At 50.4% G+C, this 23235-nt stretch overlaps 1 long non-coding RNA gene across 1 annotated transcript; it reads right to left on the reverse strand.

Annotated features, from left to right (window-relative positions):
* Positions 1–15851: 15851 nt before the first annotated feature.
* LOC147646974 (uncharacterized) lies at positions 15852–20037 on the reverse strand. The gene is made up of 2 exons (XR_015281678.1): positions 19865–20037; positions 15852–19770 (listed from the first exon to the last, which is right to left on the reverse strand). It is a non-coding gene; the product is annotated as an uncharacterized LOC147646974 (long non-coding RNA).
* Positions 20038–23235: the final 3198 nt, after the last annotated feature.

The following is a 23235-nucleotide window of genomic DNA, read 5'->3' on the forward strand; positions in this document are numbered from 1 at the left end:
GGTAGAAATGCCACCACAACTGTGATTGTGTGAGCAAAGCCAGCCAGTGCTTTTTGGGGCAGCAGCAGCAGCTGAGAGTGTGGCAGAGCGGTTTTGATACTCTTTTTAGAGTCCTGCAAACATTGTTCCCGAAACAACCCACAGCTTTGCAAACGTGCCCGAAGAAAATGCAAAGAGAACTGGGGTGTGAAAATCAAAGACTGTTTATCTGTAGAAGAAAAGGAACAAGAATGAACTACACCACATATTTACACTGTAAGAATATTGGTAACAACAACAACAACAAACTATAGAACCTATTTACCTGAGAACAGATCTAACAAAACTCTGTGAAACGTATTTACAGACAACTTAAACAAACTCTAAAACTTCTATCCTGAACACAACAACTGTAAAACGTATGTACAGCAGGGTGGCATCTGTGTCTGTGATGTCCCTAAGTCCTGGAAGAAAAACAAGTAGCACGGTCAGTGCAGTCAGGCACGGAAGGGTGTTCCATGTGCTGCCGGGCTGGGACACTGGCCCAGTGGGACTCTGCTGCCAGAAGGGAGCCTGGCTGTGGGCTGTGGCCCAGGCACTGGAACAGGGCTTGTGTGGCCCACAGCAAGCCCAGGCCAGGCCAGGGATGGCCAGCAGAATCCAGTGCATGGGCTAGCGTGTCCCTGAGCAGGAAGTGCCCAGCCCGGCCCCAGGCTGGCAGCAGGGGACCCACTCTGCCTGTGGGGAGCACCTGCCTGTTCTGCTGCTGGCATCGGTCTTCATCCCAAGACCATGTCTTCCTCCTTGTCTTTTAGATCAATATCCATCTCTTCAATAGAATCTTTCGTTTCCACCTCCATCTCTTCCTCTGTCTCGTACATATCCACATCCATCTCTTGCTCTCCAGTATCCTCTCCGTCCACTTCCATGGCTTCTTCTCTATCAGTCTGTGTATCGACGTCCGTCTCCTCCTCTCCGTCTGTGCCAGCCTGCAGAGGTAGCAAAATTTCCCAGCCTGTCCCACAGAGCTCCAGCCCAGCCAGGCAGCTGCGGGGTGTCCGCCTCCGTGGAATAGTAGCATACCTCTTTTGGAACAAATGCAGACATCCTGCAGGGATGGAGAGCAAAATCCAAGCGATGGGGAGCTTTGGGGACTGCTGGGGGAATCAGGGAGCAGGTGGCAACAAGGTGACAGGGGTAGGCTTGGAGCAGGGTGAATGAAGAGCGTGCTGGCACAAGGAGCCAAGGGTTGTGTTGTGGCCGTTGCTGGATGCTGGAAGTTCTAGCTGGAGCGTGCACTGTGACATCACCGCCAGGAGTTGAGGCCCAGGCTGAAGTGGACAACGGAGACCGTAGAATGAATGATGGAATCCCTGGGTGTTTGGGCTTGGAAGGGACCCTAAAGACCATCTTGTTCCAAGCGGAGCAATCTTCGCCCAGAATAGGTTGCTCAGAGCCCCGCTCCCAGCTGGCCTTGGATGTTGCCAAGGATGGAGCATCCCCAGCCTCTGTGCACAGCCCGGGCCAGTGCCCCAGCAGCCGGAGTGGAAAAGAGCAGCTTCATTAGATCCAACTTCAAGCTCACTCCTGCAGTTGAAAGGCTTCTCCTCTCTGTGCCCATCTTTCCTAGAGCTGCAGGGAGGCCTCGCCAGCCCCCTTCTCTTTCCAGGCTGAGCATCCCCAGCCCCACACGGACAGCAGTCCGATGCGTGTCAGTCAAGGCTAAAGGCTAGCAAATGGCTACATCAGGAAGTGAGAGATGGAAGCTTTTGGAGATGGAAGCTTTACCTCTAAATGTAGAAAAGAAAGAAAAGTGGAGGGGGAAATGGTGGGACTCTGGCTCTGTTCTAACTGGCGAAGATTTTCTTTTCTTCTTTTCTGTCGTGCTAACCCAAGTTTTGTTGTTTGAAAGGAGGTTTAGCAAAATATCCATCGTCTTCTCCACTGCTGAAACACTGAACAACACCTGGGCAGGCTGAGGATGCAGAGCAAAACCTGCAAATATCTACTGCTGATCGTGATCCTGGGGAATGCAGCTAAAGCCAGCCAAAAGCAATTTCTGGAAAGTCAAGCCTGCTTTACGTTTTCTGGAGTTTGGTTGTGCCAACTTCACCAGTCATTTCTAAAAAAGGAAAAGAAACTCCAAGCAAAAGAGAGAAAAACACAAAGAAACCAACCCAAAGAAACCAATCAAACAAACAGATAAAACACCCCCAATCAAACCAAAGGCAATGAGAAGTTAGGACTAGTTGTAAGGATATCACAGCAGGCGAATGGCTGCTTCCTACTTGGATCACCATCCAAAGCCACCTAGAACAACTTCTCCAAAACATATCCAACAGGAGAAATGGAAAAAGTGATCCATGGCAGCTCTGCATTGTGGTGAAGGATGAGCATGCAGTGGTCCAGATTGCCCACCCTCCAGGCTGCTGTTTGCTCTGCTGAAAGACTCTTGCAGGACTGTGGCCCCTCTCCATGCAATGGAAATCATTGCCACAGCTCTCAGTTGAGGCACTGGCATTTCCAGAGCCAGATTCAGGCACAATCCTACTGCCTGCTGAGCATCTGGGAAAGGTGCTGAGCATCTTCAGGCCTAGAAGCACAAAAGAGCTCAGGCTCTCCCCGAACTGGGTTTTCAGGGCAGCTTTCCATATCTCTGCAAGATTTCTTCATCCCTCAACACGTCTGACTTTATTATGTCCAACGATGCATTTGGGTTTCTTCCGTCCTCTTGTGTGCCCGTGAGTAACCTTCCACGTGGATGAAGGAGATTGTGTACAGGACAATTGATTGCGGCATTGCCATTTGGCTTCACTGTCACTCAGTTGAACACGGTCCTTATCTAAGAAGGACTTCCAAGAAATGGGTAGGAGTTTTGGCTGTGAGAGGAGCAGAAAGCACATTTTCTACAGCAAATTGCTAGCTGATGCACTTTCCTCCCTGCCAAAATAGTGATTGCCATTCATCTTCCTGGGAAGAATGTAAAGACCCATTCAGAGATGCCAGGTTCAGCTGGCCTGTGGCTTTGTGTACCTCATTTCACATGTCCAATTTCAAGGGCCACTAAAAGAGGCTCATGTTTGCCTTGCTACCCACAAGTGCTGTAGGTATTTCCAGGAGAAGAGGGAAAACATTGCTGTCCTGTGGTGTGGTAGAAATGCCACCACAACTGTGATTGTGTGAGCAAAGCCAGCCAGTGCTTTTTGGGGCAGCAGCAGCAGCTGAGAGTGTGGCAGAGCGGTTTTGATACTCTTTTTAGAGTCCTGCAAACATTGTTCCCGAAACAACCCACAGCTTTGCAAACGTGCCCGAAGAAAATGCAAAGAGAACTGGGGTGTGAAAATCAAAGACTGTTTATCTGTAGAAGAAAAGGAACAAGAATGAACTACACCACATATTTACACTGTAAGAATATTGGTAACAACAACAACAACAAACTATAGAACCTATTTACCTGAGAACAGATCTAACAAAACTCTGTGAAACATATTTACAGACAACTTAAACAAACTCTAAAACTTCTATCCTGAACACAACAACTGTAAAACGTATGTACAGCAGGGTGGCATCTGTGTCTGTGATGTCCCTAAGTCCTGGAAGAAAAACAAGTAGCACGGTCAGTGCAGTCAGGCACGGAAGGGTGTTCCATGTGCTGCCGGGCTGGGACACTGGCCCAGTGGGACTCTGCTGCCAGAAGGGAGCCTGGCTGTGGGCTGTGGCCCAGGCACTGGAACAGGGCTTGTGTGGCCCACAGCAAGCCCAGGCCAGGCCAGGGATGGCCAGCAGAATGCAGTGCATGGGCTAGCGTGTCCCTGAGCAGGAAGTGCCCAGCCCGGCCCCAGGCTGGCAGCAGGGGACCCACTCTGCCTGTGGGGAGCACCTGCCTGTTCTGCTGCTGGCATCGGTCTTCATCCCAAGACCATGTCTTCCTCCTTGTCTTTTAGATCAATATCCATCTCTTCAATAGAATCTTTCGTTTCCACCTCCATCTCTTCCTCTGTCTCGTACATATCCACATCCATCTCTTGCTCTCCAGTATCCTCTCCGTCCACTTCCATGGCTTCTTCTCTATCAGTCTGTGTATCGACGTCCGTCTCCTCCTCTCCGTCTGTGCCAGCCTGCAGAGGTAGCAAAATTTCCCAGCCTGTCCCACAGAGCTCCAGCCCAGCCAGGCAGCTGCGGGGTGTCCGCCTCCGTGGAATAGTAGCATACCTCTTTTGGAACAAATGCAGACATCCTGCAGGGATGGAGAGCAAAATCCAAGCGATGGGGAGCTTTGGGGACTGCTGGGGGAATCAGGGAGCAGGTGGCAACAAGGTGACAGGGGTAGGCTTGGAGCAGGGTGAATGAAGAGCGTGCTGGCACAAGGAGCCAAGGGTTGTGTTGTGGCCGTTGCTGGATGCTGGAAGTTCTAGCTGGAGCGTGCACTGTGACATCACCGCCAGGAGTTGAGGCCCAGGCTGAAGTTGACAACGGAGACCGTAGAATGAATGATGGAATCCCTGGGTGTTTGGGCTTGGAAGGGACCCTAAAGACCATCTTGTTCCAAGCGGAGCAATCTTCGCCCAGAATAGGTTGCTCAGAGCCCCGCTCCCAGCTGGCCTTGGATGTTGCCAAGGATGGAGCATCCCCAGCCTCTGTGCACAGCCCGGGCCAGTGCCCCAGCAGCCGGAGTGGAAAAGAGCAGCTTCATTAGATCCAACTTCAAGCTCACTCCTGCAGTTGAAAGGCTTCTCCTCTCTGTGCCCATCTTTCCTAGAGCTGCAGGGAGGCCTCGCCAGCCCCCTTCTCTTTCCAGGCTGAGCATCCCCAGCCCCACACGGACAGCAGTCCGATGCGTGGCAGTCAAGGCTAAAGGCTAGCAAATGGCTACATCAGGAAGTGAGAGATGGAAGCTTTTGGAGATGGAAGCTTTACCTCTAAATGTAGAAAAGAAAGAAAAGTGGAGGGGGAAATGGTGGGACTCTGGCTCTGTTCTAACTGGCGAAGATTTTCTTTTCTTCTTTTCTGTCGTGCTAACCCAAGTTTTGTTGTTTGAAAGGAGGTTTAGCAAAATATCCATCGTCTTCTCCACTGCTGAAACACTGAACAACATCTGGGCAGGCTGAGGATGCAGAGCAAAACCTGCAAATATCTACTGCTGATCGTGATCCTGGGGAATGCAGCTAAAGCCAGCCAAAAGCAATTTCTGGAAAGTCAAGCCTGCTTTACGTTTTCTGGAGTTTGGTTGTGCCAACTTCACCAGTCATTTCTAAAAAAGGAAAAGAAACTCCAAGCAAAAGAGAGAAAAACACAAAGAAACCAACCCAAAGAAACCAATCAAACAAACAGATAAAACACCCCCAATCAAACCAAAGGCAATGAGAAGTTAGGACTAGTTGTAAGGATATCACAGCAGGCGAATGGCTGCTTCCTACTTGGATCACCATCCAAAGCCACCTAGAACAACTTCTCCAAAACATATCCAACAGGAGAAATGGAAAAAGTGATCCATGGCAGCTCTGCATTGTGGTGAAGGATGAGCATGCAGTGGTCCAGATGCAGCATTGCCCACCCTCCAGGCTGCTGTTTGCTCTGCTGAAAGACTCTTGCAGGACTGTGGCCCCTCTCCATGCAATGGAAATCATTGCCACAGCTCTCAGTTGAGGCACTGGCATTTCCAGAGCCAGATTCAGGCACAATCCTACTGCCTGCTGAGCATCTGGGAAAGGTGCTGAGCATCTTCAGGCCTAGAAGCACAAAAGAGCTCAGGCTCTCCCCGAACTGGGTTTTCAGGGCAGCTTTCCATATCTCTGCAAGATTTCTTCAGCCCTCAACACGTCTGACTTTATTATGTCCAACGATGCATTTGGGTTTCTTCCGTCCTCTTGTGTGCCCGTGAGTAACCTTCCACGTGGATGAAGGAGATTGTGTACAGGACAATTGATTGCGGCATTGCCATTTGGCTTCACTGTCACTCAGTTGAACACGGTCCTTATCTAAGAAGGACTTCCAAGAAATGGGTAGGAGTTTTGGCTGTGAGAGGAGCAGAAAGCACATTTTCTACAGCAAATTGCTAGCTGATGCACTTTCCTCCCTGCCAAAATAGTGATTGCCATTCATCTTCCTGGGAAGAATGTAAAGACCCATTCAGAGATGCCAGGTTCAGCTGGCCTGTGGCTTTGTGTGCCTCATTTCACATGTCCAATTTCAAGGGCCACTAAAAGAGGCTCATGTTTGCCTTGCTACCCACAAGTGCTGTAGGTATTTCCAGGAGAAGAGGGAAAACATCGCTGTCCTGTGGTGTGGTAGAAATGCCACCACAACTGTGATTGTGTGAGCAAAGCCAGCCAGTGCTTTTTGGGGCAGCAGCAGCAGCGGAGAGTGTGGCAGAGCGGTTTTGATACTCTTTTTAGAGTCCTGCAAACATTGTTCCCGAAACAACCCACAGCTTTGCAAACGTGCCCGAAGAAAATGCAAAGAGAACTGGGGTGTGAAAATCAAAGACTGTTTATCTGTAGAAGAAAAGGAACAAGAATGAACTACACCACATATTTACACTGTAAGAATATTGGTAACAACAACAACAACAAACTATAGAACCTATTTACCTGAGAACAGATCTAACAAAACTCTGTGAAACGTATTTACAGACAACTTAAACAAACTCTAAAACTTCTATCCTGAACACAACAACTGTAAAACGTATGTACAGCAGGGTGGCATCTGTGTCTGTGATGTCCCTAAGTCCTGGAAGAAAAACAAGTAGCACGGTCAGTGCAGTCAGGCACGGAAGGGTGTTCCATGTGCTGCCGGGCTGGGACACTGGCCCAGTGGGACTCTGCTGCCAGAAGGGAGCCTGGCTGTGGGCTGTGGCCCAGGCACTGGAACAGGGCTTGTGTGGCCCACAGCAAGCCCAGGCCAGGCCAGGGATGGCCAGCAGAATGCAGTGCATGGGCTAGCGTGTCCCTGAGCAGGAAGTGCCCAGCCCGGCCCCAGGCTGGCAGCAGGGGACCCACTCTGCCTGTGGGGAGCACCTGCCTGTTCTGCTGCTGGCATCGGTCTTCATCCCAAGACCATGTCTTCCTCCTTGTCTTTTAGATCAATATCCATCTCTTCAATAGAATCTTTCGTTTCCACCTCCATCTCTTCCTCTGTCTCGTACATATCCACATCCATCTCTTGCTCTCCAGTATCCTCTCCGTCCACTTCCATGGCTTCTTCTCTATCAGTCTGTGTATCGACGTCCGTCTCCTCCTCTCCGTCTGTGCCAGCCTGCAGAGGTAGCAAAATTTCCCAGCCTGTCCCACAGAGCTCCAGCCCAGCCAGGCAGCTGCGGGGTGTCCGCCTCCGTGGAATAGTAGCATACCTCTTTTGGAACAAATGCAGACATCCTGCAGGGATGGAGAGCAAAATCCAAGCGATGGGGAGCTTTGGGGACTGCTGGGGGAATCAGGGAGCAGGTGGCAACAAGGTGACAGGGGTAGGCTTGGAGCAGGGTGAATGAAGAGCGTGCTGGCACAAGGAGCCAAGGGTTGTGTTGTGGCCGTTGCTGGATGCTGGAAGTTCTAGCTGGAGCGTGCACTGTGACATCACCGCCAGGAGTTGAGGCCCAGGCTGAAGTGGACAACGGAGACCGTAGAATGAATGATGGAATCCCTGGGTGTTTGGGCTTGGAAGGGACCCTAAAGACCATCTTGTTCCAAGCGGAGCAATCTTCGCCCAGAATAGGTTGCTCAGAGCCCCGCTCCCAGCTGGCCTTGGATGTTGCCAAGGATGGAGCATCCCCAGCCTCTGTGCACAGCCCGGGCCAGTGCCCCAGCAGCCGGAGTGGAAAAGAGCAGCTTCATTAGATCCAACTTCAAGCTCACTCCTGCAGTTGAAAGGCTTCTCCTCTCTGTGCCCATCTTTCCTAGAGCTGCAGGGAGGCCTCGCCAGCCCCCTTCTCTTTCCAGGCTGAGCATCCCCAGCCCCACACGGACAGCAGTCCGATGCGTGGCAGTCAAGGCTAAAGGCTAGCAAATGGCTACATCAGGAAGTGAGAGATGGAAGCTTTTGGAGATGGAAGCTTTACCTCTAAATGTAGAAAAGAAAGAAAAGTGGAGGGGGAAATGGTGGGACTCTGGCTCTGTTCTAACTGGCGAAGATTTTCTTTTCTTCTTTTCTGTCGTGCTAACCCAAGTTTTGTTGTTTGAAAGGAGGTTTAGCAAAATATCCATCGTCTTCTCCACTGCTGAAACACTGAACAACATCTGGGCAGGCTGAGGATGCAGAGCAAAACCTGCAAATATCTACTGCTGATCGTGATCCTGGGGAATGCAGCTAAAGCCAGCCAAAAGCAATTTCTGGAAAGTCAAGCCTGCTTTACGTTTTCTGGAGTTTGGTTGTGCCAACTTCACCAGTCATTTCTAAAAAAGGAAAAGAAACTCCAAGCAAAAGAGAGAAAAACACAAAGAAACCAACCCAAAGAAACCAATCAAACAAACAGATAAAACACCCCCAATCAAACCAAAGGCAATGAGAAGTTAGGACTAGTTGTAAGGATATCACAGCAGGCGAATGGCTGCTTCCTACTTGGATCACCATCCAAAGCCACCTAGAACAACTTCTCCAAAACATATCCAACAGGAGAAATGGAAAAAGTGATCCATGGCAGCTCTGCATTGTGGTGAAGGATGAGCATGCAGTGGTCCAGATGCAGCATTGCCCACCCTCCAGGCTGCTGTTTGCTCTGCTGAAAGACTCTTGCAGGACTGTGGCCCCTCTCCATGCAATGGAAATCATTGCCACAGCTCTCAGTTGAGGCACTGGCATTTCCAGAGCCAGATTCAGGCACAATCCTACTGCCTGCTGAGCATCTGGGAAAGGTGCTGAGCATCTTCAGGCCTAGAAGCACAAAAGAGCTCAGGCTCTCCCCGAACTGGGTTTTCAGGGCAGCTTTCCATATCTCTGCAAGATTTCTTCAGCCCTCAACACGTCTGACTTTATTATGTCCAACGATGCATTTGGGTTTCTTCCGTCCTCTTGTGTGCCCGTGAGTAACCTTCCACGTGGATGAAGGAGATTGTGTACAGGACAATTGATTGCGGCATTGCCATTTGGCTTCACTGTCACTCAGTTGAACACGGTCCTTATCTAAGAAGGACTTCCAAGAAATGGGTAGGAGTTTTGGCTGTGAGAGGAGCAGAAAGCACATTTTCTACAGCAAATTGCTAGCTGATGCACTTTCCTCCCTGCCAAAATAGTGATTGCCATTCATCTTCCTGGGAAGAATGTAAAGACCCATTCAGAGATGCCAGGTTCAGCTGGCCTGTGGCTTTGTGTGCCTCATTTCACATGTCCAATTTCAAGGGCCACTAAAAGAGGCTCATGTTTGCCTTGCTACCCACAAGTGCTGTAGGTATTTCCAGGAGAAGAGGGAAAACATCGCTGTCCTGTGGTGTGGTAGAAATGCCACCACAACTGTGATTGTGTGAGCAAAGCCAGCCAGTGCTTTTTGGGGCAGCAGCAGCAGCGGAGAGTGTGGCAGAGCGGTTTTGATACTCTTTTTAGAGTCCTGCAAACATTGTTCCCGAAACAACCCACAGCTTTGCAAACGTGCCCGAAGAAAATGCAAAGAGAACTGGGGTGTGAAAATCAAAGACTGTTTATCTGTAGAAGAAAAGGAACAAGAATGAACTACACCACATATTTACACTGTAAGAATATTGGTAACAACAACAACAACAAACTATAGAACCTATTTACCTGAGAACAGATCTAACAAAACTCTGTGAAACGTATTTACAGACAACTTAAACAAACTCTAAAACTTCTATCCTGAACACAACAACTGTAAAACGTATGTACAGCAGGGTGGCATCTGTGTCTGTGATGTCCCTAAGTCCTGGAAGAAAAACAAGTAGCACGGTCAGTGCAGTCAGGCACGGAAGGGTGTTCCATGTGCTGCCGGGCTGGGACACTGGCCCAGTGGGACTCTGCTGCCAGAAGGGAGCCTGGCTGTGGGCTGTGGCCCAGGCACTGGAACAGGGCTTGTGTGGCCCACAGCAAGCCCAGGCCAGGCCAGGGATGGCCAGCAGAATGCAGTGCATGGGCTAGCGTGTCCCTGAGCAGGAAGTGCCCAGCCCGGCCCCAGGCTGGCAGCAGGGGACCCACTCTGCCTGTGGGGAGCACCTGCCTGTTCTGCTGCTGGCATCGGTCTTCATCCCAAGACCATGTCTTCCTCCTTGTCTTTTAGATCAATATCCATCTCTTCAATAGAATCTTTCGTTTCCACCTCCATCTCTTCCTCTGTCTCGTACATATCCACATCCATCTCTTGCTCTCCAGTATCCTCTCCGTCCACTTCCATGGCTTCTTCTCTATCAGTCTGTGTATCGACGTCCGTCTCCTCCTCTCGGTCTGTGCCAGCCTGCAGAGGTAGCAAAATTTCCCAGCCTGTCCCACAGAGCTCCAGCCCAGCCAGGCAGCTGCGGGGTGTCCGCCTCCGTGGAATAGTAGCATACCTCTTTTGGAACAAATGCAGACATCCTGCAGGGATGGAGAGCAAAATCCAAGCGATGGGGAGCTTTGGGGACTGCTGGGGGAATCAGGGAGCAGGTGGCAACAAGGTGACGGGGGTAGGCTTGGAGCAGGGTGAATGAAGAGCGTGCTGGCACAAGGAGCCAAGGGTTGTGTTGTGGCCGTTGCTGGATGCTGGAAGTTCTAGCTGGAGCGTGCACTGTGACATCACCGCCAGGAGTTGAGGCCCAGGCTGAAGTGGACAACGGAGACCGTAGAATGAATGATGGAATCCCTGGGTGTTTGGGCTTGGAAGGGACCCTAAAGACCATCTTGTTCCAAGCGGAGCAATCTTCGCCCAGAATAGGTTGCTCAGAGCCCCGCTCCCAGCTGGCCTTGGATGTTGCCAAGGATGGAGCATCCCCAGCCTCTGTGCACAGCCCGGGCCAGTGGCCCAGCAGCCGGAGTGGAAAAGAGCAGCTTCATTAGATCCAACTTCAAGCTCACTCCTGCAGTTGAAAGGCTTCTCCTCTCTGTGCCCATCTTTCCTAGAGCTGCAGGGAGGCCTCGCCAGCCCCCTTCTCTTTCCAGGCTGAGCATCCCCAGCCCCACACGGACAGCAGTCCGATGCGTGGCAGTCAAGGCTAAAGGCTAGCAAATGGCTACATCAGGAAGTGAGAGATGGAAGCTTTTGGAGATGGAAGCTTTACCTCTAAATGTAGAAAAGAAAGAAAAGTGGAGGGGGAAATGGTGGGACTCTGGCTCTGTTCTAACTGGCGAAGATTTTCTTTTCTTCTTTTCTGTCGTGCTAACCCAAGTTTTGTTGTTTGAAAGGAGGTTTAGCAAAATATCCATCGTCTTCTCCACTGCTGAAACACTGAACAACATCTGGGCAGGCTGAGGATGCAGAGCAAAACCTGCAAATATCTACTGCTGATCGTGATCCTGGGGAATGCAGCTAAAGCCAGCCAAAAGCAATTTCTGGAAAGTCAAGCCTGCTTTACGTTTTCTGGAGTTTGGTTGTGCCAACTTCACCAGTCATTTCTAAAAAAGGAAAAGAAACTCCAAGCAAAAGAGAGAAAAACACAAAGAAACCAACCCAAAGAAACCAATCAAACAAACAGATAAAACACCCCCAATCAAACCAAAGGCAATGAGAAGTTAGGACTAGTTGTAAGGATATCACAGCAGGCGAATGGCTGCTTCCTACTTGGATCACCATCCAAAGCCACCTAGAACAACTTCTCCAAAACATATCCAACAGGAGAAATGGAAAAAGTGATCCATGGCAGCTCTGCATTGTGGTGAAGGATGAGCATGCAGTGGTCCAGATGCAGCATTGCCCACCCTCCAGGCTGCTGTTTGCTCTGCTGAAAGACTCTTGCAGGACTGTGGCCCCTCTCCATGCAATGGAAATCATTGCCACAGCTCTCAGTTGAGGCACTGGCATTTCCAGAGCCAGATTCAGGCACAATCCTACTGCCTGCTGAGCATCTGGGAAAGGTGCTGAGCATCTTCAGGCCTAGAAGCACAAAAGAGCTCAGGCTCTCCCCGAACTGGGTTTTCAGGGCAGCTTTCCATATCTCTGCAAGATTTCTTCAGCCCTCAACACGTCTGACTTTATTATGTCCAACGATGCATTTGGGTTTCTTCCGTCCTCTTGTGTGCCCGTGAGTAACCTTCCACGTGGATGAAGGAGATTGTGTACAGGACAATTGATTGCGGCATTGCCATTTGGCTTCACTGTCACTCAGTTGAACACGGTCCTTATCTAAGAAGGACTTCCAAGAAATGGGTAGGAGTTTTGGCTGTGAGAGGAGCAGAAAGCACATTTTCTACAGCAAATTGCTAGCTGATGCACTTTCCTCCCTGCCAAAATAGTGATTGCCATTCATCTTCCTGGGAAGAATGTAAAGACCCATTCAGAGATGCCAGGTTCAGCTGGCCTGTGGCTTTGTGTGCCTCATTTCACATGTCCAATTTCAAGGGCCACTAAAAGAGGCTCATGTTTGCCTTGCTACCCACAAGTGCTGTAGGTATTTCCAGGAGAAGAGGGAAAACATCGCTGTCCTGTGGTGTGGTAGAAATGCCACCACAACTGTGATTGTGTGAGCAAAGCCAGCCAGTGCTTTTTGGGGCAGCAGCAGCAGCGGAGAGTGTGGCAGAGCGGTTTTGATACTCTTTTTAGAGTCCTGCAAACATTGTTCCCGAAACAACCCACAGCTTTGCAAACGTGCCCGAAGAAAATGCAAAGAGAACTGGGGTGTGAAAATCAAAGACTGTTTATCTGTAGAAGAAAAGGAACAAGAATGAACTACACCACATATTTACACTGTAAGAATATTGGTAACAACAACAACAACAAACTATAGAACCTATTTACCTGAGAACAGATCTAACAAAACTCTGTGAAACGTATTTACAGACAACTTAAACAAACTCTAAAACTTCTATCCTGAACACAACAACTGTAAAACGTATGTACAGCAGGGTGGCATCTGTGTCTGTGATGTCCCTAAGTCCTGGAAGAAAAACAAGTAGCACGGTCAGTGCAGTCAGGCACGGAAGGGTGTTCCATGTGCTGCCGGGCTGGGACACTGGCCCAGTGGGACTCTGCTGCCAGAAGGGAGCCTGGCTGTGGGCTGTGGCCCAGGCACTGGAACAGGGCTTGTGTGGCCCACAGCAAGCCCAGGCCAGGCCAGGGATGGCCAGCAGAATGCAGTGCATGGGCTAGCGTGTCCCTGAGCAGGAAGTGCCCAGCCCGGCCCCAGGCTGGCAGCAGGGGACCCACTCTGCCTGTGGGGAGCACCTGCCTGTTCTGCTGCTGGCATCGGTCTTCATCCCAAGACCATGTCTTCCTCCTTGTCTTTTAGATCAATATCCATCTCTTCAATAGAATCTTTCGTTTCCACCTCCATCTCTTCCTCTGTCTCGTACATATCCACATCCATCTCTTGCTCTCCAGTATCCTCTCCGTCCACTTCCATGGCTTCTTCTCTATCAGTCTGTGTATCGACGTCCGTCTCCTCCTCTCCGTCTGTGCCAGCCTGCAGAGGTAGCAAAATTTCCCAGCCTGTCCCACAGAGCTCCAGCCCAGCCAGGCAGCTGCGGGGTGTCCGCCTCCGTGGAATAGTAGCATACCTCTTTTGGAACAAATGCAGACATCCTGCAGGGATGGAGAGCAAAATCCAAGCGATGGGGAGCTTTGGGGACTGCTGGGGGAATCAGGGAGCAGGTGGCAACAAGGTGACAGGGGTAGGCTTGGAGCAGGGTGAATGAAGAGCGTGCTGGCACAAGGAGCCAAGGGTTGTGTTGTGGCCGTTGCTGGATGCTGGAAGTTCTAGCTGGAGCGTGCACTGTGACATCACCGCCAGGAGTTGAGGCCCAGGCTGAAGTGGACAACGGAGACCGTAGAATGAATGATGGAATCCCTGGGTGCTTGGGCTTGGAAGGGACCCTAAAGACCATCTTGTTCCAAGCGGAGCAATCTTCGCCCAGAATAGGTTGCTCAGAGCCCCGCTCCCAGCTGGCCTTGGATGTTGCCAAGGATGGAGCATCCCCAGCCTCTGTGCACAGCCCGGGCCAGTGCCCCAGCAGCCGGAGTGGAAAAGAGCAGCTTCATTAGATCCAACTTCAAGCTCACTCCTGCAGTTGAAAGGCTTCTCCTCTCTGTGCCCATCTTTCCTAGAGCTGCAGGGAGGCCTCGCCAGCCCCCTTCTCTTTCCAGGCTGAGCATCCCCAGCCCCACACGGACAGCAGTCCGATGCGTGGCAGTCAAGGCTAAAGGCTAGCAAATGGCTACATCAGGAAGTGAGAGATGGAAGCTTTTGGAGATGGAAGCTTTACCTCTAAATGTAGAAAAGAAAGAAAAGTGGAGGGGGAAATGGTGGGACTCTGGCTCTGTTCTAACTGGCGAAGATTTTCTTTTCTTCTTTTCTGTCGTGCTAACCCAAGTTTTGTTGTTTGAAAGGAGGTTTAGCAAAATATCCATCGTCTTCTCCACTGCTGAAACACTGAACAACATCTGGGCAGGCTGAGGATGCAGAGCAAAACCTGCAAATATCTACTGCTGATCGTGATCCTGGGGAATGCAGCTAAAGCCAGCCAAAAGCAATTTCTGGAAAGTCAAGCCTGCTTTACGTTTTCTGGAGTTTGGTTGTGCCAACTTCACCAGTCATTTCTAAAAAAGGAAAAGAAACTCCAAGCAAAAGAGAGAAAAACACAAAGAAACCAACCCAAAGAAACCAATCAAACAAACAGATAAAACACCCCCAATCAAACCAAAGGCAATGAGAAGTTAGGACTAGTTGTAAGGATATCACAGCAGGCGAATGGCTGCTTCCTACTTGGATCACCATCCAAAGCCACCTAGAACAACTTCTCCAAAACATATCCAACAGGAGAAATGGAAAAAGTGATCCATGGCAGCTCTGCATTGTGGTGAAGGATGAGCATGCAGTGGTCCAGATTGCCCACCCTCCAGGCTGCTGTTTGCTTTGCTGAAAGACTCTTGCAGGACTGTGGCCCCTCTCCATGCAATGGAAATCATTGCCACAGCTCTCAGTTGAGGCACTGGCATTTCCAGAGCCAGATTCAGGCACAATCCTACTGCCTGCTGAGCATCTGGGAAAGGTGCTGAGCATCTTCAGGCCTAGAAGCACAAAAGAGCTCAGGCTCTCCCCGAACTGGGTTTTCAGGGCAGCTTTCCATATCTCTGCAAGATTTCTTCATCCCTCAACACGTCTGACTTTATTATGTCCAACGATGCATTTGGGTTTCTTCCGTCCTCTTGTGTGCCCGTGAGTAACCTTCCACGTGGATGAAGGAGATTGTGTACAGGACAATTGATTGCGGCATTGCCATTTGGCTTCACTGTCACTCAGTTGAACACGGTCCTTATCTAAGAAGGACTTCCAAGAAATGGGTAGGAGTTTTGGCTGTGAGAGGAGCAGAAAGCACATTTTCTACAGCAAATTGCTAGCTGATGCACTTTCCTCCCTGCCAAAATAGTGATTGCCATTCATCTTCCTGGGAAGAATGTAAAGACCCATTCAGAGATGCCAGGTTCAGCTGGCCTGTGGCTTTGTGTGCCTCATTTCACATGTCCAATTTCAAGGGCCACTAAAAGAGGCTCATGTTTGCCTTGCTACCCACAAGTGCTGTAGGTATTTCCAGGAGAAGAGGGAAAACATCGCTGTCCTGTGGTGTGGTAGAAATGCCACCACAACTGTGATTGTGTGAGCAAAGCCAGCCAGTGCTTTTTGGGGCAGCAGCAGCAGCGGAGAGTGTGGCAGAGCGGTTTTGATACTCTTTTTAGAGTCCTGCAAACATTGTTCCCGAAACAACCCACAGCTTTGCAAACGTGCCCGAAGAAAATGCAAAGAGAACTGGGGTGTGAAAATCAAAGACTGTTTATCTGTAGAAGAAAAGGAACAAGAATGAACTACACCACATATTTACACTGTAAGAATATTGGTAACAACAACAACAACAAACTATAGAACCTATTTACCTGAGAACAGATCTAACAAAACTCTGTGAAACGTATTTACAGACAACTTAAACAAACTCTAAAACTTCTATCCTGAACACAACAACTGTAAAACGTATGTACAGCAGGGTGGCATCTGTGTCTGTGATGTCCCTAAGTCCTGGAAGAAAAACAAGTAGCACGGTCAGTGCAGTCAGGCACGGAAGGGTGTTCCATGTGCTGCCGGGCTGGGACACTGGCCCAGTGGGACTCTGCTGCCAGAAGGGAGCCTGGCTGTGGGCTGTGGCCCAGGCACTGGAACAGGGCTTGTGTGGCCCACAGCAAGCCCAGGCCAGGCCAGGGATGGCCAGCAGAATGCAGTGCATGGGCTAGCGTGTCCCTGAGCAGGAAGTGCCCAGCCCGGCCCCAGGCTGGCAGCAGGGGACCCACTCTGCCTGTGGGGAGCACCTGCCTGTTCTGCTGCTGGCATCGGTCTTCATCCCAAGACCATGTCTTCCTCCTTGTCTTTTAGATCAATATCCATCTCTTCAATAGAATCTTTCGTTTCCACCTCCATCTCTTCCTCTGTCTCGTACATATCCACATCCATCTCTTGCTCTCCAGTATCCTCTCCGTCCACTTCCATGGCTTCTTCTCTATCAGTCTGTGTATCGACGTCCGTCTCCTCCTCTCCGTCTGTGCCAGCCTGCAGAGGTAGCAAAATTTCCCAGCCTGTCCCACAGAGCTCCAGCCCAGCCAGGCAGCTGCGGGGTGTCCGCCTCCGTGGAATAGTAGCATACCTCTTTTGGAACAAATGCAGACATCCTGCAGGGATGGAGAGCAAAATCCAAGCAATGGGGAGCTTTGGGGACTGCTGGGGGAATCAGGGAGCAGGTGGCAACAAGGTGACAGGGGTAGGCTTGGAGCAGGGTGAATGAAGAGCGTGCTGGCACAAGGAGCCAAGGGTTGTGTTGTGGCCGTTGCTGGATGCTGGAAGTTCTAGCTGGAGCGTGCACTGTGACATCACCGCCAGGAGTTCAGGCCCAGGCTGAAGTGGACAACGGAGACCGTAGAATGAATGATGGAATCCCTGGGTGTTTGGGCTTGGAAGGGACCCTAAAGACCATCTTGTTCCAAGCGGAGCAATCTTCGCCCAGAATAGGTTGCTCAGAGCCCCGCTCCCAGCTGGCCTTGGATGTTGCCAAGGATGGAGCATCCCCAGCCTCTGTGCACAGCCCGGGCCAGTGCCCCAGCAGCCGGAGTGGAAAAGAGCAGCTTCATTAGATCCAACTTCAAGCTCACTCCTGCAGTTGAAAGGCTTCTCCTCTCTGTGCCCATCTTTCCTAGAGCTGCAGGGAGGCCTCGCCAGCCCCCTTCTCTTTCCAGGCTGAGCATCCCCAGCCCCACACGGACAGCAGTCCGATGCGTGGCAGTCAAGGCTAAAGGCTAGCAAATGGCTACATCAGGAAGTGAGAGATGGAAGCTTTTGGAGATGGAAGCTTTACCTCTAAATGTAGAAAAGAAAGAAAAGTGGAGGGGGAAATGGTGGGACTCTGGCTCTGTTCTAACTGGCGAAGATTTTCTTTTCTTCTTTTCTGTCGTGCTAACCCAAGTTTTGTTGTTTGAAAGGAGGTTTAGCAAAATATCCATCGTCTTCTCCACTGCTGAAACACTGAACAACATCTGGGCAGGCTGAGGATGCAGAGCAAAACCTGCAAATATCTACTGCTGATCGTGATCCTGGGGAATGCAGCTAAAGCCAGCCAAAAGCAATTTCTGGAAAGTCAAGCCTGCTTTACGTTTTCTGGAGTTTGGTTGTGCCAACTTCACCAGTCATTTCTAAAAAAGGAAAAGAAACTCCAAGCAAAAGAGAGAAAAACACAAAGAAACCAACCCAAAGAAACCAATCAAACAAACAGATAAAACACCCCCAATCAAACCAAAGGCAATGAGAAGTTAGGACTAGTTGTAAGGATATCACAGCAGGCGAATGGCTGCTTCCTACTTGGATCACCATCCAAAGCCACCTAGAACAACTTCTCCAAAACATATCCAACAGGAGAAATGGAAAAAGTGATCCATGGCAGCTCTGCATTGTGGTGAAGGATGAGCATGCAGTGGTCCAGATGCAGCATTGCCCACCCTCCAGGCTGCTGTTTGCTCTGCTGAAAGACTCTTGCAGGACTGTGGCCCCTCTCCATGCAATGGAAATCATTGCCACAGCTCTCAGTTGAGGCACTGGCATTTCCAGAGCCAGATTCAGGCACAATCCTACTGCCTGCTGAGCATCTGGGAAAGGTGCTGAGCATCTTCAGGCCTAGAAGCACAAAAGAGCTCAGGCTCTCCCCGAACTGGGTTTTCAGGGCAGCTTTCCATATCTCTGCAAGATTTCTTCATCCCTCAACACGTCTGACTTTATTATGTCCAACGATGCATTTGGGTTTCTTCCGTCCTCTTGTGTGCCCGTGAGTAACCTTCCACGTGGATGAAGGAGATTGTGTACAGGACAATTGATTGCGGCATTGCCATTTGGCTTCACTGTCACTCAGTTGAACACGGTCCTTATCTAAGAAGGACTTCCAAGAAATGGGTAGGAGTTTTGGCTGTGAGAGGAGCAGAAAGCACATTTTCTACAGCAAATTGCTAGCTGATGCACTTTCCTCCCTGCCAAAATAGTGATTGCCATTCATCTTCCTGGGAAGAATGTAAAGACCCATTCAGAGATGCCAGGTTCAGCTGGCCTGTGGCTTTGTGTGCCTCATTTCACATGTCCAATTTCAAGGGCCACTAAAAGAGGCTCATGTTTGCCTTGCTACCCACAAGTGCTGTAGGTATTTCCAGGAGAAGAGGGAAAACATCGCTGTCCTGTGGTGTGGTAGAAATGCCACCACAACTGTGATTGTGTGAGCAAAGCCAGCCAGTGCTTTTTGGGGCAGCAGCAGCAGCGGAGAGTGTGGCAGAGCGGTTTTGATACTCTTTTTAGAGTCCTGCAAACATTGTTCCCGAAACAACCCACAGCTTTGCAAACGTGCCCGAAGAAAATGCAAAGAGAACTGGGGTGTGAAAATCAAAGACTGTTTATCTGTAGAAGAAAAGGAACAAGAATGAACTACACCACATATTTACACTGTAAGAATATTGGTAACAACAACAACAACAAACTATAGAACCTATTTACCTGAGAACAGATCTAACAAAACTCTGTGAAACGTATTTACAGACAACTTAAACAAACTCTAAAACTTCTATCCTGAACACAACAACTGTAAAACGTATGTACAGCAGGGTGGCATCTGTGTCTGTGATGTCCCTAAGTCCTGGAAGAAAAACAAGTAGCACGGTCAGTGCAGTCAGGCACGGAAGGGTGTTCCATGTGCTGCCGGGCTGGGACACTGGCCCAGTGGGACTCTGCTGCCAGAAGGGAGCCTGGCTGTGGGCTGTGGCCCAGGCACTGGAACAGGGCTTGTGTGGCCCACAGCAAGCCCAGGCCAGGCCAGGGATGGCCAGCAGAATGCAGTGCATGGGCTAGCGTGTCCCTGAGCAGGAAGTGCCCAGCCCGGCCCCAGGCTGGCAGCAGGGGACCCACTCTGCCTGTGGGGAGCACCTGCCTGTTCTGCTGCTGGCATCGGTCTTCATCCCAAGACCATGTCTTCCTCCTTGTCTTTTAGATCAATATCCATCTCTTCAATAGAATCTTTCGTTTCCACCTCCATCTCTTCCTCTGTCTCGTACATATCCACATCCATCTCTTGCTCTCCAGTATCCTCTCCGTCCACTTCCATGGCTTCTTCTCTATCAGTCTGTGTATCGACGTCCGTCTCCTCCTCTCCGTCTGTGCCAGCCTGCAGAGGTAGCAAAATTTCCCAGCCTGTCCCACAGAGCTCCAGCCCAGCCAGGCAGCTGCGGGGTGTCCGCCTCCGTGGAATAGTAGCATACCTCTTTTGGAACAAATGCAGACATCCTGCAGGGATGGAGAGCAAAATCCAAGCGATGGGGAGCTTTGGGGACTGCTGGGGGAATCAGGGAGCAGGTGGCAACAAGGTGACAGGGGTAGGCTTGGAGCAGGGTGAATGAAGAGCGTGCTGGCACAAGGAGCCAAGGGTTGTGTTGTGGCCGTTGCTGGATGCTGGAAGTTCTAGCTGGAGCGTGCACTGTGACATCACCGCCAGGAGTTGAGGCCCAGGCTGAAGTGGACAACGGAGACCGTAGAATGAATGATGGAATCCCTGGGTGTTTGGGCTTGGAAGGGACCCTAAAGACCATCTTGTTCCAAGCGGAGCAATCTTCGCCCAGAATAGGTTGCTCAGAGCCCCGCTCCCAGCTGGCCTTGGATGTTGCCAAGGATGGAGCATCCCCAGCCTCTGTGCACAGCCCGGGCCAGTGCCCCAGCAGCCGGAGTGGAAAAGAGCAGCTTCATTAGATCCAACTTCAAGCTCACTCCTGCAGTTGAAAGGCTTCTCCTCTCTGTGCCCATCTTTCCTAGAGCTGCAGGGAGGCCTCGCCAGCCCCCTTCTCTTTCCAGGCTGAGCATCCCCAGCCCCACACGGACAGCAGTCCGATGCGTGGCAGTCAAGGCTAAAGGCTAGCAAATGGCTACATCAGGAAGTGAGAGATGGAAGCTTTTGGAGATGGAAGCTTTACCTCTAAATGTAGAAAAGAAAGCAAAGTGGAGGGGGAAATGGTGGGACTCTGGCTCTGTTCTAACTGGCGAAGATTTTCTTTTCTTCTTTTCTGTCGTGCTAACCCAAGTTTTGTTGTTTGAAAGGAGGTTTAGCAAAATATCCATCGTCTTCTCCACTGCTGAAACACTGAACAACATCTGGGCAGGCTGAGGATGCAGAGCAAAACCTGCAAATATCTACTGCTGATCGTGATCCTGGGGAATGCAGCTAAAGCCAGCCAAAAGCAATTTCTGGAAAGTCAAGCCTGCTTTACGTTTTCTGGAGTTTGGTTGTGCCAACTTCACCAGTCATTTCTAAAAAAGGAAAAGAAACTCCAAGCAAAAGAGAGAAAAACACAAAGAAACCAACCCAAAGAAACCAATCAAACAAACAGATAAAACACCCCCAATCAAACCAAAGGCAATGAGAAGTTAGGACTAGTTGTAAGGATATCACAGCAGGCGAATGGCTGCTTCCTACTTGGATCACCATCCAAAGCCACCTAGAACAACTTCTCCAAAACATATCCAACAGGAGAAATGGAAAAAGTGATCCATGGCAGCTCTGCATTGTGGTGAAGGATGAGCATGCAGTGGTCCAGATGCAGCATTGCCCACCCTCCAGGCTGCTGTTTGCTCTGCTGAAAGACTCTTGCAGGACTGTGGCCCCTCTCCATGCAATGGAAATCATTGCCACAGCTCTCAGTTGAGGCACTGGCATTTCCAGAGCCAGATTCAGGCACAATCCTACTGCCTGCTGAGCATCTGGGAAAGGTGCTGAGCATCTTCAGGCCTAGAAGCACAAAAGAGCTCAGGCTCTCCCCGAACTGGGTTTTCAGGGCAGCTTTCCATATCTCTGCAAGATTTCTTCATCCCTCAACACGTCTGACTTTATTATGTCCAACGATGCATTTGGGTTTCTTCCGTCCTCTTGTGTGCCCGTGAGTAACCTTCCACGTGGATGAAGGAGATTGTGTACAGGACAATTGATTGCGGCATTGCCATTTGGCTTCACTGTCACTCAGTTGAACACGGTCCTTATCTAAGAAGGACTTCCAAGAAATGGGTAGGAGTTTTGGCTGTGAGAGGAGCAGAAAGCACATTTTCTACAGCAAATTGCTAGCTGATGCACTTTCCTCCCTGCCAAAATAGTGATTGCCATTCATCTTCCTGGGAAGAATGTAAAGACCCATTCAGAGATGCCAGGTTCAGCTGGCCTGTGGCTTTGTGTGCCTCATTTCACATGTCCAATTTCAAGGGCCACTAAAAGAGGCTCATGTTTGCCTTGCTACCCACAAGTGCTGTAGGTATTTCCAGGAGAAGAGGGAAAACATCGCTGTCCTGTGGTGTGGTAGAAATGCCACCACAACTGTGATTGTGTGAGCAAAGCCAGCCAGTGCTTTTTGGGGCAGCAGCAGCAGCGGAGAGTGTGGCAGAGCGGTTTTGATACTCTTTTTAGAGTCCTGCAAACATTGTTCCCGAAACAACCCACAGCTTTGCAAACGTGCCCGAAGAAAATGCAAAGAGAACTGGGGTGTGAAAATCAAAGACTGTTTATCTGTAGAAGAAAAGGAACAAGAATGAACTACACCACATATTTACACTGTAAGAATATTGGTAACAACAACAACAACAAACTATAGAACCTATTTACCTGAGAACAGATCTAACAAAACTCTGTGAAACGTATTTACAGACAACTTAAACAAACTCTAAAACTTCTATCCTGAACACAACAACTGTAAAACGTATGTACAGCAGGGTGGCATCTGTGTCTGTGATGTCCCTAAGTCCTGGAAGAAAAACAAGTAGCACGGTCAGTGCAGTCAGGCACGGAAGGGTGTTCCATGTGCTGCCGGGCTGGGACACTGGCCCAGTGGGACTCTGCTGCCAGAAGGGAGCCTGGCTGTGGGCTGTGGCCCAGGCACTGGAACAGGGCTTGTGTGGCCCACAGCAAGCCCAGGCCAGGCCAGGGATGGCCAGCAGAATGCAGTGCATGGGCTAGCGTGTCCCTGAGCAGGAAGTGCCCAGCCCGGCCCCAGGCTGGCAGCAGGGGACCCACTCTGCCTGTGGGGAGCACCTGCCTGTTCTGCTGCTGGCATCGGTCTTCATCCCAAGACCATGTCTTCCTCCTTGTCTTTTAGATCAATATCCATCTCTTCAATAGAATCTTTCGTTTCCACCTCCATCTCTTCCTCTGTCTCGTACATATCCACATCCATCTCTTGCTCTCCAGTATCCTCTCCGTCCACTTCCATGGCTTCTTCTCTATCAGTCTGTGTATCGACGTCCGTCTCCTCCTCTCGGTCTGTGCCAGCCTGCAGAGGTAGCAAAATTTCCCAGCCTGTCCCACAGAGCTCCAGCCCAGCCAGGCAGCTGCGGGGTGTCCGCCTCCGTGGAATAGTAGCATACCTCTTTTGGAACAAATGCAGACATCCTGCAGGGATGGAGAGCAAAATCCAAGCGATGGGGAGCTTTGGGGACTGCTGGGGGAATCAGGGAGCAGGTGGCAACAAGGTGACAGGGGTAGGCTTGGAGCAGGGTGAATGAAGAGCGTGCTGGCACAAGGAGCCAAGGGTTGTGTTGTGGCCGTTGCTGGATGCTGGAAGTTCTAGCTGGAGCGTGCACTGTGACATCACCGCCAGGA

The sequence above is a fragment of the Cyanistes caeruleus genome, unplaced genomic scaffold, assembly GCF_971803275.1.
Source record: "Cyanistes caeruleus unplaced genomic scaffold, bCyaCae1.hap1.1 HAP1_SCAFFOLD_69, whole genome shotgun sequence".
Classification (NCBI taxonomy): domain Eukaryota; kingdom Metazoa; phylum Chordata; class Aves; order Passeriformes; family Paridae; genus Cyanistes; species Cyanistes caeruleus.